The sequence below is a fragment of the Choloepus didactylus genome, chromosome 12 (assembly GCF_015220235.1).
Source record: "Choloepus didactylus isolate mChoDid1 chromosome 12, mChoDid1.pri, whole genome shotgun sequence".
NCBI classification, from domain to species: domain Eukaryota; kingdom Metazoa; phylum Chordata; class Mammalia; order Pilosa; family Megalonychidae; genus Choloepus; species Choloepus didactylus.
Window position 1 is genome coordinate 33,050,303 of NC_051318.1, and position 15,790 is coordinate 33,066,092.

Here is a 15,790-nt window from a genome sequence, read left to right on the forward strand (position 1 = left end):
TTTCTGGGAAAATTAATTACAGTGTTATTTTCAGTAGCTGTTAGTGGACTATAATGAGACAGGCCTGTTGAAAACCACCGTGCTCTTGGTAATGATCTTTTTTTCCAACCCAGCCTTCTTGCTGTATTATCCCAAAGTACCTCCTCTCGTGGGCATACTCTACATGAAATGAGTTAGGGGTCTTAGCCCTCGTCTTAGCAGAGACTTGTCACAGAATCTTTCACCACTATCAGCAGCAATTAGCACTAATTGGTACCCTGGGCAGCAGTCGAACAGAAAGGTCAGTGATGGAGTGAACAGGAAGAATGAATTACCCTTTCGCCTCTGGAAGTGAACTTATTGGCTCTGTCTGCAGATGCTCTGTTCTTGCTGCCTCTGCTGGGCCTATGAGGTGGATTAAGGAGGAATTTATTCTCTGAGGCTGTCAAACAGGAGTACGGAGGAAGGTCAGTTCACTGAGTGGGCAAAACAAAGCAGCTGAGTTATGACAACCGAACAGCCATAAATAGGTCTCCCAGTCTTCACCCTATATTGCTTCACCCCATATTACCTCACCCCTTCCTCTCTCTAATATTATAAATTCAATCAAAACAAGGGCTCTGTCAGCATTTTCCTCTCCCTTTCCACAGAGCCCACAGTGCATATACTCATTACTGTGCAGCCTAAGTTACCCAGTAGCTGGGAAGAGATGTCATCATTTATCTTCCTTTGCTTCTCTATAAATTCACCCTACCTACTTCACAAAAGATGGAGATAACATAAGAATAAGTAAAATAATACTTGTATAATCTTTTATCTTTATAGAATATAAATTCTACTAAGTATTCTTGTGTTTGCAATTCTAGTATCTTTATTATAGCTACTTTAAGTCAGGGGTTTGAAAAATCCATGAGAGAATTATCAGGGAACAATTAACAAACCTTTCCTTTGCTACAAGTAGCCACGAGATAACTTGGCATCATTTGCAAGACAACAGAAGGCAAAGGAATGTTGGCAGTTTGCCACTTTGTAAAACTTGCTCCTCCCATTCACTTAACTCAGATGCCAGCACTCTTCTGAAGGCTGAGCAGGAAGGAATAGGAAAGTCAGGGGGCATCTGATTAACAAAATCACAACAAATAAACTGTAGTATCAGGATATAAATCAGTGCTCCACTGTCTTCCAAAGTCAAGAATGAGAAGTTTTGAAACTAAACAAAAACTATTCATTTTCCACCTTTGCATTATTTACAAAATGCTCCTTCTCTGAGCTTTTAAGCATTCATTTGGGGAAAAGAATCTAGAAATGGTTGACCTAGAAATAATTCAACCTTGCAGAGATACCTGAGCTCAGGCATTAGTCAAAGCCAAGAGGGACCTTTCAGGACCATTTATAACTAGATCGATATGTCAACTGGTCCTGCCCTCGACTTACTCAAGTTTTTGTTGGAGTTGAAACACTAGTCCAGAAACAAAACTGTCAGCAGAAGAGCAGTTACCACAAATCAGTTCTCCTTAGTCTTCCTTTCCCTTCTCAGAAGGAATCCAAAGGGAAAGTTGATGAGGTGCCTGTCCTGGACATCTTTGTTTCCAAAATGATTGGGAAAATACCTGACAATAAAAAATCTTCAACCATTTGTTACATGTAAGAATGGATAAATGATTGGTCACTTACAGGCTATGAAAAGAGTAGATTTAATAGCAACTGAGTTCATTCAATTCACCTAAACTGATGCTCTTTGCTAAAGTCCAGAATTAAAATGCCTAGAGCAAAATGAAAAACATGTAACATTAGCTAGAGAATGACATTCTTTCATTATTCAACTGACAAATATTTATTCACATCTATGGTATAGCAGGCCCTGTGCTAGGCACTCGGCATGAAGATTAAAACATAAGCTCTGCCACAGCCAGAGTTCAGTTTAGTTGAAAGGGCAGATATTAGAACGAATAACAACCAGTGTGTTAATAGCTATCCTAGGTTACACCATGAGAGAACAGGGGAGGGGGTATTAGCTCTGGTTCATAGAGGGACATTTGAGCTAAGTCTTATAGAGTGAGCAGGAAACAGAGATAGGAAAGAGAATGGCAGTCCAGGTTGAGAAAGCAGACAAAAGAGCAAGGAATGGAACTATAAGAGAGCATGCTGAGGTTGGGGAATGTAAGTAGCTGAGTATCAGGCTCATAAGGGAAATGGAATGGGATAGGGAAGAAAGGAAGCAGAATGAGTAGAAGCAGGGACAAAGAAAAGTGATGGGGAACCAAGAGAGTTGAGATAAGATAGTTTGACAAGGAACTGGGATTCTGCCTAGAATACAAGTTGGATTTAATCTATAGAAATGAGGTACTACTAAAGGATTTTAAGCATGGGTGCGACTTGATCAGATCAGTTGGGAAAGCAATTTAGCTAACCAGATCAGCTAAATCAGTATCCATTTTGTTCCACATTCACTCCCTGAGTTCCCTTTTGGAAGCTTTGAAATTTGTTGAAGGGGCAAACATTTCCAGATAGATACCATCAGATTTTCTTTAAAAAAAAAAAAAACAGTGTGGAAAATGATTTGGCATAGAAGGAAAATAGAGTCAATGTGGTGGTTTGAAGTATTATATACCCCAGAAAAAATCATGTTCTTTTAATCCATTCCTGTAGGTGCAGACCTATTGTGGGTGGGACCTTTGGGTTAGGTTATTTCAACTGAGATGTGACCCAACCTATTCAAGGTAGGTCTTAATCCTTTTACAAGAGTCCTTTATTAGGGGATAAAAGACAGAAAAAACTGAGAGAGCATAGAGAGAAAAGATTTGGAGAAGCTAAGAGAGGACCCACAGAGGAAGCCACTGGAACCAGAAGCTGAAAACAATGAAATCTGGAAGCAAAGGACAAGCAGACACCAGCCATGTGCCTTCCATGTGACAGAGGTGTCCCAGATGCCAGCAGACTGTCTTCAGAGTCCAGGTATCATCCTGTTGATGCCTTGAGTTGGACATTTTCACAGCCTAAAAACTGTAAATTTTAAGTTAATAGATCCCCATTGTAGAAACCAACCCATTTCTGGTATAACGCATTCTGGAAGCTTTAGCAAACCAAAACACTCAGGATGTCAGGGGACTATTCTAAGGACAGTACTTGGGGGTAAAATTAATAAGACTTAATGATTAAATTATTCATAAGTTAAGAGACATAGGATGGACTAAAAGATAACTCAGAGGTTTCTACTCTGGACAACAGAATAGTTGATGAAACATTTATTGAAAGAAGACTAGAACCTCTATTTTAGCTCCAATAAAGAGGCACTTGGCCCTCAAAATAATCTTGTAATTTTCATCACTATGTGGAACTATTATATGCTTAAAGGCATGAGCAAATGACATGATTTCTACCTGTGTCAGAAAATAGCAAGGAACACTTTAATACAGAGGAGTCTCTAAGAGATCAAGGAAAGTATTATCTTAAAATATTACACTTTAGCAAAGGTATAGTGCATGTTTTCTGTGTCTATGGTGTCTGAGAAGGCAAACACTACATTGGATTTAAGGATGGAAATGCATTTCAATGATAAAGCCCCAGGTTCATTCACTCTACATCCTGATTTAAAACACAATCTCAATTTTTATCTCACCTGGGAAGGAGAGTATGCATTGGATTTGTTATTAATCTTTGAACTCAAAACCCTGTGCAACTACTCAAGGTCCAGAAACAGTGAACAGTGATAGAAAGGTGAACCACAGAGCCTATGACTGTGAGACAGACATGGCAGTGGCATGTCTAGGCCAGTGGAGGGCCCTGTCGACCTTGCAGACTTTCACCTCCTCTGTCCCAAGCCTTTGGGGATCCAGACCTGTGCATTATTCATTTTGCCTTTGGCAACAAGAGCACTCACTTTCAAACACATGGACAGATGGATGGACATAGCTATGCTAATAGTCACTTCCCTGTTGCAAACTGTATCTGAAAATCCCATTTTCCCAAGCTTCCCCTCAGGCATTTTAAATACTCAAAACCAGGTAAATTTTTCCATTTCACACTGAAGTTAACAATTACCCTACTATGCAGGAGTTTTACTCAACTCCAAAAGGAAAAAGCATTTGTATTTTCTATTTTAAGCAGCTTAAATATGGTTTTGCACAATAAGCTAATTCATTTGGTTTTTAATCTGTATCAAAACTACACAGTGAAATTATTACTTCCTAACTAGCTCTAGCAAAGATTTTATTCTATATTCTTGCTCTTTCTTTTGTCTCACAAATCCCAGGAAATTAAGGATAAAATGCATATTAACAATGTTTATTATACAAATGTAAATAGGGGAAGTCAGGAAACATTTTAATAAGGTTCTCATAGACATTTTAATTCACCCAAGCACTTCTCATGTGAAACCATATATTCTTGGCCTGTTTTCTACATCAATAGTTTATCTAGGTGTGTGGGTAAAGCCTTATTGCAAAGAGAATATTCACTTTTTATTTTTGTTGACTTAAATTTACAACCCAAATAAACCAAAGTACTAAATTGTTTTACATGTAACATCCTCACAATTAAGAGCTGAATTTTTCTTATTGTATTTCATGGTAACACCTTTCAGGACACCTAATCAAAGAGACTATTGATAATCTGCTCTACCTCCACAAATCACATTCTTCTTCCTCTTCGATTTCCTATCTGAAACATACCAAAGATGATATGAAGCATGAATGATCTTAAATCCCATATGAACTATTCCTGGCATTTGTATTTTGCCTTTCCAGTCAAGAAGGTTTTTTCTGATGAATTCTCTAATAAAGACCTTGAAGAAAACAGAAAGAGGATGTGCAAAATTGAGCATTCTGCAAAAGGCCTCTCTAAACAAAAGGCAATGTCATCTTCTCACTCAGTTCTGCCTGGACAAGATTTGTTAGCGAAAACGGTTTCCTCTTCGTTGAGTCCTACACAAAACATTTTAAGGATCTAACTCCAAACAACACATATCTTGACATCTCATCACAGCCACCGCTTTGTATTGCTGATATTCTATTAAGATTCCAAATCAGCTTATCAATGTCTTTATGTATTTCTTCAGTGAATAAAACAAGAATTCCAATAGAACTCTGTTTTTAAATCAGTAACAAAGCTGGAAATCATCAAAATGATGAGACACAAAATCCTAGAGAATTCATCTTTAAGCTGTTATCAAAGGAAAGAAAAAAAAAAGGTCATTCAATGCAGCAACAACCTCTTTTCTAATAAAAATAAATAAAATGCTGCATGTGCATGTATTAACCAGGACAAAAGAGAGAAGTCACGTCTAGTAAAGATTTTTCACTGAAGTGGACATTTTCTTTTGACAATCTTTGTGAGGAAATCAGGTAAATTTAAGGTTTAACATCTGTATGTGCCTATTTCCATAAAAGATTTGAAACAGTTTAAAACAAAATAGTATGGTAAGATGATCAAGAGAAATAATTTCTCTAAAAGGAATTTAGTTAAATTTTCCCCAATGACATGGTGAAGATTATATTCTACTTACAGTCTATATTACAATAGGAAGATGGCTGTGGGAAGCCAGACATCAGTACAGATACTGGAACACCGTGAGGGCTCCCTACACTCAGTATGAGAGTCAGACACCTCTCAGTTGATAGGGAAAGTCAGGGCCCCACAGAGGCTGAAAAATCAGCACTAGCTTAATAGTAACTATCAACTGCCATGGACTAAGAATCTGCCCCCATTTATTCAGGGAGCCTCTTAAATTCTTAATCCGACAAGTAGAGCCCTAATAAGACTAATGCAATATTCCTTTGATAACCCTGGAGAGTAAGGCTTCCCAATTTGTTTTTAACCTTTTTTTTTTAAAAAAAAAAAAGTGAAGAGTATAATATTTTTATACCAGCATTGTATTTCATATCTGCTTCAATAGTAAAATATAAACAGACCCAGGAAATTCAACTGAAATAAAAAGTGGACATAAGTATGCCAATTTTAATGGTTTATACAGCTGTCACTGACTTTCTTCTATTTTGAAATTATCGTTCTGCATTGAGTGTTAAGAGTTCTTTTGAAAATGAAAGTTCCAAAGGAGGTTTATTATCAAGACTTAACTTAAGCTTTCCGAAGAAAACATAAATGGTTTTAAGAAAATATTGAATGTGGCTTTCAAACTCCCTAAATAGGTCTACATACCTAGGAAAAGTGTCTAATGCCAAATATGAAGATCATATCGCTTCTTGACCCTTCAGCTGGGAACCAAGTTCAGGAAGGTACCTACAATTTCTCAGCAACTTCTGGTGGGTGACCGCTCCCTCTTACCTATTACTCAACCCTTGCCTGGGTTTGAGTAATTACATCAGTTGCCACAAAAAGAAATATTGGACTCTGATCTTGCAAAGCAAATAACACTTTGAGTTTATAGAAAGAAGGCAGGAATTTCCACAGGAAATCCCAGATATCATATTCTCCCTTCGTGGACCCAGACATGTACGCCAGTGCATTCTAGTATATTTCCTATGGACCAGCTGAAGTCAGATTCCTAGAAGCCATACTTCTTGGTTCCTACCACACCTAGTAAATACAGCTACTGCCTGTATTCCATTACTAAGGTAATAAGCCTGATCAGAAAGAAAGTTTTCTATCTTAGATCACTTCTGCAGCACTGACTTAAGTTTGAGAGACCACAATTGAAGAAAAAAGATTGAGCAACTGGGGTATGATAAGGAGAATAATCAAGATTCTGCAGGTAATGTCAAATGAGAAATGACTGAAGAACTAAATATATTTAACCTGGGGGCAAAGAAAGACTCATGCTCCTCTCGTTGCTGTTTTATAGGAAAGGTTTGTTTCCTATATGAGAGACACTTTGTTGGATGTCAGTGGCAAGCAGTCTTCATCTCTATATAAGGAAGTACTTTTTCATAATTAGAACATACTGCTTTGTCAGAGAAAAGGGTCCGTTTCCCAATGCCATCTGTTAGCAATGCTTCAGAAGATAATTTTGAACTAAATAAGAAGTTGAACTTAAAACTTCTGAGATAGCTTTAAATTCCAGATTCCCAATAATCTATACATTTGGTTAGCTCATAACATATTATACTTTAAAAATTTTGCATGAAAATATTGAACTATTTCTGGAGCCAATGGTTTCTTCTGAAGCAGCTCCATAAGCCAAAATTACTTGATTTTAATGCCAGTAGATATGATTCCCATTACCTTACAGAGTGGGTCATAGTTAAAACCATGAAAATATGCACTTTAATGTTAGACTTAGGTTCAAAGCTGTATCCACTATTATAGTCTGTTGTGATCTAGGCTAGTCAACCTCAATAAGCTTTTATTTCCTCACCTATAAAATGGGACATTCGTATTTAGCTCACAACATTGCTGTAATGTTTAAATGGATGATGAATGTAAAGAATTTAGCAAAGTCCTTAGCACAAAGAAATCCCTCGGTAAAGGAAAGCTGTTATTAGACAACTCACAGTTCCCTTCAATGTCCCTACAAGTTGAGCCGGAAATGAGCCTTTCTCCAATACTGTTTCAATACTTGCCTCGAGGACCCCAGACATACCCATGTAGGGGAGGTGGGGAAAACAGGGAGGACAAAAATTTTGTGTACATCATCCATAAACAAATTAATATATCTGAACACACACTCACACACATACACCCCTTTAATTTTTTATTTTGAGATAATTGTAGATTCGCATACAGTCATAATAAATGATACAGAGAGACCCTGTGTACCCTTTATACATACTTTTATATGTCATGTTATTTTCTTGTATTGTTAGACTATGCTGTCAATTTTTTCCCTCCATCCAAATTGATGCAGACCAAAGTTGAAATAATAAATGTTGATGAATTGAATTGAATTGGCCATGAAAGCACTGTGAAACCAAGAGAGTATCCTCCCCTGGGCCTTGTACAGTCACTCTGGTTTCTTCCCTCATGAGTCTTTCCCTGATGAGATCCCTGGTGAGTCTTCTGTAGAGAACACCTGACCACTGCTTTGTGAAAAGCAGAATCCCTATTCTCTGAGGCTGAATTTCTTGGGTTCTGGAAAATGGTGGTGTTGTAACTCATTGGGTGAGATATGTAGTTTGTGGTTAACATGGTAATATTCCAATACCTATTGAGTAGATCAATTAATCTATTCCAATGCTGGGGTGAGACAGTATGTTTTCTTTCCTCTAAAAACAATTAATCTGTATTGACTGAGCTTCAAGGGAAATGTATCTAGGATATGACTGAGGTTGTTTTCAATACAGCTGGAGGCTTTCATGTGGAAAATTCTCCATTTAGCAATTACATGCAGTAAAGAAAACTTGGAATTCATAAGGGATTCAGTGAATCACAAGCCATAAAGAGTGCAGTTAATAGACAAGGAAGAAAAACCTGCACATGCTTAGCCATGTACACCAAACCAGTATTTCCCCCAAAATGGTCAATCACTCTTGTGGGGAGCTTTAAAAAAAAATGCAGATTTCTGCACCAATATGCACCCATCCCAACCCCTGACGATTTTAATTCAGTGGCTTGGGGTGGGGTCAGGGAAACTGCATTTCTCTACAGCTTTACAGGAGGTGCTGACAGTCAAGGGTGAGAACTACTGCTCTGTTTCAATATGATGAGTATATGCTCAATTAGGAAAAAGATAATGAACACCTCCCTCCACCCCAGCACTTTAGGAATGCTCTAAATTTTTTTTTTGTAAAATTATTTTTTACAATGGTGATGATGATTGATACCACTTTTTCAAATTACTTCATGGAGATCAACTGGTTGGAAGAATATGACTCTAATATATCAGAAATCTGAACAGAAAAAAAAAGATACTACACCCTGCTACCAGAATGTTTCACCTGTGGTGAAAAAAAAGTCTCACAGTATCAACTTTCTTCTAGCTTATCCAGAAGATGGGAAGGTGGGTGACAAACAGGGTGCTTGCCCAGATGCACATCTTCAATAATGTATTGAAGAACTCTCTTTGGCAGCAGTTTTCCCCACTCCCACATCAGTCCTAACAACCTACCCTGGGACCACCACAAATCCTACCCCAAATGCCGTCACTATTTGTTATATCAGAATCTTCCCTCTAAAGACAAAGTAAGAGTTGGGAGTAAAACTCTGGTACTAGGAGCATCAAACAATTTTTTTAATTGAGTCCATCTGAATATGGAGTTATTATACACTGTAGCAATAAAGTTAAGCATTGTCACCATCTGTTCTTTAATAACTTATAAGCCTTTTATATTCAGAGTCCCCAAGCTAAAATTTAAGAATTATCTCCTTAGTCTTTGGCTCTAAAATAATTTCTGTACAATTTTTCTCACTTCCTCTTCAATTCATAGACTATTTATAGTTATGCTTAAGTGTCAGACTCAAAATAGACATGACTGGCACATAAAAGAATATTATGTGCAAGCAAAAAGTTTAGCCTGTATCATGAGACGTTGAATAAGGTTGTCTTCTTAACAACTTAGAAAGGATGGAGCCCAACAAGAATATACCTATGCTGTTCATAGAAGGCGTCAGGGGGAAGGGTGTTCATTCCAGAAGAGAGCTCATGTTGAGATATGGAGTATCATACAGTTGATTAAATGAATGAAGAATACAGTAGAATGAATAGCTGCAGGCATCTTCCATATGTACCACAATGCCCCAGTCTCAAATGATTAACACTGAAGGTTGAAGAAGTTTAATATACAGCAACAGAGGGTCTCAAAGTGTAGTCCTTGGAGGAGAATTGGCATCATCTGGGAACTTGTTAGAAATGAGAATTGTCGGGCCTCAGCCCAGACCTACTGAATCAGAAACTCTGGGGGTGGGGCCCAGCAACTTGTGTTTTAACAAACTTCCAGGTGATTCTGATACACACTTAACTTTGAAAACCACTCTATTGCAAGAAAACAAAATCTGTAGATCTGGCCAGACATTTTTTCTCAGGCTGTAAGAATCAAAACCTATCTTCCCACTCCAGTAGTCTCTACTTTCTACCTCTGTCTATTCTCTTATACTCTTCTCTTCCTTCTCCCCTTGGCCTTATACACACACACACACACACACACACACACACACACACACACACACTCACTTATAGGCAACCAAATGAACACGTGTATATCATTCAAACAACTGAACACTAGCCCTTATTTTTTTCTTTTCTAGGAGAATTTATTTTATATTGTGTGCATAGTGCTGAGGCAAGGGATGGATTTTACACAATCCCTAATTAAGGAAGACAGCACCACATATTTATCACATTATACTGTTGTGTATTTACCCCTTACAGCTTTTGATATATTTGCATATAATCTTTCATAATTCAATTCTCTTGTTTGAATCATTTCTTTTCTTTTCACTTTTTTATTCAGAAGGTAAACTTTACTTTGCAGATCACTGGAGACTCCCAGTGGCAATCTTATGTAATTTCAGACTCAGATTTTATTCTGGGGAGCTTTGGGGGAATGACATCCAAATCCTTAGATTGACCTAGTTGGTAGATGCAGAAAATAGAATCAAAGCAAGGTTTTTGTATGAGATAGATTGTACTGGCATCCAAGCTAAAATTTCCCCAGATACTGGCATTTATCAAACTTTATATTCAGTCACTTTTTTACTAGAGATGATCATTAGCACTCTTCAGTTTTTGCCAGTCAATTTAAAAACCAATGAGGAATGCATACAATGTGCTTATCCTATGTTTTCCTCAATAACCTTGAGGTTTTCTCCCTTGAGTTTCCATCCCTACCATCCTGCCATTGAAGTCCTGACTGCCCAGGGTGTCCATTTCTCATCAGAAATTTTAAATACATCATTTTCCTTCCTGTCAATTCTGGAACATCCCCTGGCTACTCTGACTCACCCAGTCACTCTCCACTGGCAATGAGAAATGTCCTCTAAACCTTGCCTTCACATGAAAGTCTCTCCTCAGCCTGCCTCCTCTGACATCATGAGAGCACACTGAGCCCCCCACTCCCGCATCATTTTACATCTGTCACACATTTGAGTGCTTCAGCCAGGTTTTGAGGCGTACTCGGCACTATCAACCACCCAGAAATGAGGTGCCTGTCACCTGATCAATCTCAGGCTAATGGAAGCCAAAAGCCATTTCCACTTAGACAAGCACTTGCTGCTGAAGATGCTGGTGTACTTCCAGTATCCTGCTCAGAGTTCCTTTGCTCTCTTCTTTGGCTTTAGAAGGCTATGCTGCCTGAGTCAATATGGGCTGTCACCTTGGAGGACTGCTGAAAGGTGGTTTCCATGAACTGACCTTCTCACATCACTGCATGGCTTAGCTCTCTGCTGATACAGTGAGTGTCACCACCTAGTAACAGACCTATGTAACAGACCTATAAACATTATCATTGGCAGATCCCCGACACAAACATATCAGATGATGTTTTAAAGTTCAACCCCACCTCTTTGGCCTTTTCTGCTGAAAAGTCACCTGAGGGCATCCTACATTTCATTCAGTTCATTCTTCCTGAGCCATCTTGCAGGAAAAAGAGCAGCTCTTGCTTCCACATCAGCACATCCTTCTTTTCCCCCATACTTGCTGATTTAAGATCACCACGTCTTTAAATTGATTAATATAACATTTGTCCAATATTCCTTGCAAAGAAAAATTTACTTAAGTATTCACTGGGTTATATGCATACATTTACAAAATTATATTCTTTGAGATGTCTTAGGAAATGGAGTTAATCTTATCCAGGCACAGCTCAACAGTATCCCACTTAAGCTAATTTGTGCTCCAAAGTCAAACAAAGATAATATTCACTAAATTGAATAGCTCCATTTTTGCTAGAATAAAATTGAAATTCAGGATTTTCTTGCAGGGCTCAGTGTGGAAAGCAATATCCTGAAACCAGCACAAGCTTTGGCACCATAGAGACTGGGGTTCTGACCCAATTGTCACAAGGGTGTAACTGTAGGGAAATTATCTCACTAAGCCTCAATATCTTCATATGTAAAATTGGACTAATATCTCCTAGGGTTGCTGAGAGGACACAGTGAGATACTATTTGTGAAATGTCTAAACCAGAGCCTAAAACAATGAGTATTCCATAAATGGTACTTGTTTTTCCAACAGGGGTTAATAGAAGCTACAATTTTTCCAGCAAGTTGTTCAAATGGGTCATAGGGGGCCATCTCAAAACCTTTGCACATGCTGTTCCTTCTGCCTGGACTACTTCTTGCATCTCCTGTGTGCCTTCACACTCCATCTCCTTTGCCCAGCTACAGGCTACTTCTCCAGGCAGCCTTCGCTGATTCCCTGATTGTGGATTAGGTTCCCCCTATTGTGACACATAACACTGCTTTGTATATTAGTCTATTTCTCCAACCATGTACTTACAATACTGCATTGTAAATGCCATTTACTTCTCAGCATCTGCCCCTTTGCACCAAATGTTAAGTCCCGATGAGGACTGGAACCCTATCTATCTTGTTCCCTGTTGTGTCTGCAGCCCCAGCTTGACACGTTGTGGGTTTTCAATGAATTGCTGACTCAATGAGTCAATGGATGATAACCATCAGATGGCCTCCTATAGAGGAAAAAATAAAATACATGGAAACTAAAGGTAGTTGCACTAATTGCATTCCTATAATTACCTTTAAGCATCCTTGAACTATTTCTTCCAAAAAATATGAAATCTGTTCCCAATAGTTCTAGCACTTTGCTCTCTCTCACCCCAAGTATGCTGTGCAGAATTATTCCTCAAGTTCTCTCTCCAATATGTGATTATAAAATATGTTTATCATATTTGACATCCTCTTAATTCTTAAATTGGCTTATCTTTTAATAACAAAGATCCTAGGAAAGAAGGAAATCCTTGGTAGAAAAGTGTTAATAATTGACCAGTTGCAAACTGTACTTTTACCTTTGAACAACAGGTTGGTAAAAAAATATTACTCATGTTTTTTAATCTAAGAATTTCTTGCATTTTTATGGCCTGTCCTTTGGGCTTATTTATGGTGGTTTGTGACAGAGACAACCTTTGCCATATATTCTACCAACAAAGGAAATACAGAAAGAGATAAGAAAACCCAAATTAAATCATGGCACTAGATAAGAAAACCAAATTAAATCATGACACTAAAAAATAAATCCAGAGAAGGTAAAGGGCTGGCTCATAATTTAAAAGTTAAAGCAAAGATGACTATAGGTATACATACTGGTAACAATGAAAATATAGAAATCTTAAAAACCTGAAGTACAACACCAAGCATTTACCAACTAAGTAATTTTCTTATGTCCTTTATTTGTGGTATCATAAAATATCACCTGGCTATTAAAATATAAAATAACAAAAAGGATTGTTTTAATTTTATTTTGCTTGTGTTTTTGTTTGAAAAACCAAACAATATTTTTGATAGGGTAAAGTGCTAGCGGTTTGCAGCAGATATCCAATATTTTTTCTATGTTTTTTCTCCTATAAATGCCATTATCACAAAATTAACTTGAAAATTTGTTTCCATTTTTAATGATACCTTAAAATTCCTTGATGGTGTGTGCCAATTCTAAAATTTTATTAGATTTCAGAAAAATACAATTATCTTAGAAACCAAGGATTTGAGAGAATCAAGAAGACAAAATACTGCCTTTGAGTTTGCCCAATAAAAGCACTGTTCATAACAGAGGCCAAGGCCAGTTCAATAGCATAAGCAGTCAATAGTATATACCCAGCAAGATAAACACTACCCAGCTATGCACTGTCTGAGTAAAACCTAATGTCCAGCCCAGGAAACCTTAGTAAAAGGAGTTAATAGGACCATGGAACTAAATGGCAATAAATAATGTCACCTGAGACACAAGTGTCACCTTAGTACTACCATGTAATTATATAAAACACTGCCTTTGATTTTGCATGAAACTTGAAGCAGAGAAAATATTGAAATTGGACTTGCAGGTAATATTCTAGATGGAATTTCACATCACAAACTCAAATATGCCAAAATCTAGATGTGGAAATCATTTGTGAACTATTTCTAGGCTTCATAAATAAAATGTAAAGAATTAGGTCAACATACTCACAAATGTCTGTGTTTTTTAAATTTTCTTTTGCCCACATCCTCACACATTTTTACAAATATATTTACCTGCTTCATTCCCAATTTTGTATCCTACTACTGCCTTATAATTTGTTTTTTTAAAAAGCACATATTTGACAAATTTTTTATTTCTCCACATACATATTTCTATGAAAGCTAAATTAAAATGGAGTTGAAAGAAAAGGCATAGTGTATTAATTTTCTTTTAAGCTTATCAATAAGCTACTTGTACAATTTACTTAAGGTCGTCTTCTTCAATTCTTTTTTATCTAAAACCCAAGGCCCCCAATTTGTTTTTAAAACTAGTACATGAAAATCTTTTCTTGGATCAAAATTCTACCCAATGGAAATGTTTTACTTCCAAAGGATATTTAGAAATTATTATCTGTTCACACGCAAATGGCACAGTTTAAAATAAGTTTGACATGGCCTCTGTCAATAAAGAACAGGCATTCACAGAGAATACCAAACTCTTGGAACTTGAGATTGAAAGAGATAAGGAAAATTCCTTTGTTATGTTTCCTCATCTTTTTTCTTCCATGGTAATGGGTTTACACTATTGGCTGCTAAATCTGTTAAGAAGTTACCCTATGTCAGTCACCATTTCTTTATCCAAAAAAAGACACCAGAATATGAAAATGAAATGAATGAAAAAAAACAATTTTTAAAAATTTTGGTAGACAAAAGTCAGTACAAATGAAAAATGAAACAGGATACACACACACACATATATATACATACACAAACATATATACACACACCCACACACATACATATATATATCAGTAAATTCTAAAATGGAAGATTTTAGCGCAGTACTTAGTTTCCTAAGGTCAGTTAATACAGTCTGGGGCACAAAAACTGCTCTCAGTGTTATATATACATAATTTTAAGCTGCAGAGGATCACCAACAAGTTGGTATATCTGCTGTAGAACAATAATGATTCTGTAATAACCTCTATCAAAACCTTGACAATCAATATGTATACTCTCTGAGGCCCAGAAAGCTATTGCAAAAATCAGTCTAACTTGTACAAAAGTCAGATAAAAAGGGGAAAAAGCAAAATTTACTGTATGACTCCCTTGGATTGAAATTAACAAATCATTCCCAGCCATAAAAAAATAATGTAAAATAGAAAAAGACTATTCAAATTACAGCTTTTGAAATTAAATTATTGTAAGATTGAATCTAGAGAAATAGGGAACAAGTGTAGAAAAAAACATAAAAGACTAGAAAAGTACACAGAATGAAATGAAATAAACAGGAGAGACATGGCGTGTGGGGGTGGGTGTTAAAATTTGCAATGAATGCTATAAACAGAATAAAACAATGGATATTAAACATTGTGTTTGACAGACTGACACATAGAGAAAGAGGAACTTTAAAGAACCATATGGTTGGTTTGGTCCCAATAATATCTTTGAAAGAAGAAGACTATTTATTCGACCTAAAATTAACTCAGTGGTGATTTTCAAACATTTTTCAGCAGAGTAGCCATTTTATCACTTTTTATCCCAAGATCCCTGATCCTTTACCTAAAAACATCAGGTCCCTGGAAGCCTCTGAGGCATCTTTGAGGAATTTTGGTACTCTACTGTCCAGTTCAAAAACCACTGTTGTATTAAATTAATATATTTCAGCATAAATAGATACTAATATACCTTTGTTTGGGGTGGGAGAGAGAATCTTGGAAAAAATCCCCAAATACATTTATGTCTGATCTCTTAATGTTGGCCTACCTCAGGGCACTGTTTTTGTTTGATTCTCTTTCTCTCTCTCTTTACT

The 15,790-nt window shown here is 36.9% G+C and overlaps 1 long non-coding RNA gene across 1 annotated transcript in view; it reads right to left on the reverse strand.

Annotated features, from left to right (window-relative positions):
- LOC119507137 overlaps positions 1 to 6,213 on the reverse strand; it is a 78,115-nt gene extending 71,902 nt beyond the window's left edge. The window contains exon 1 of the long non-coding RNA XR_005211144.1: positions 6,136 to 6,213. This is a non-coding gene — a long non-coding RNA (uncharacterized LOC119507137). The remainder of the gene's footprint in view (positions 1 to 6,135) is intronic.
- Positions 6,214 to 15,790: the final 9,577 nt, after the last annotated feature.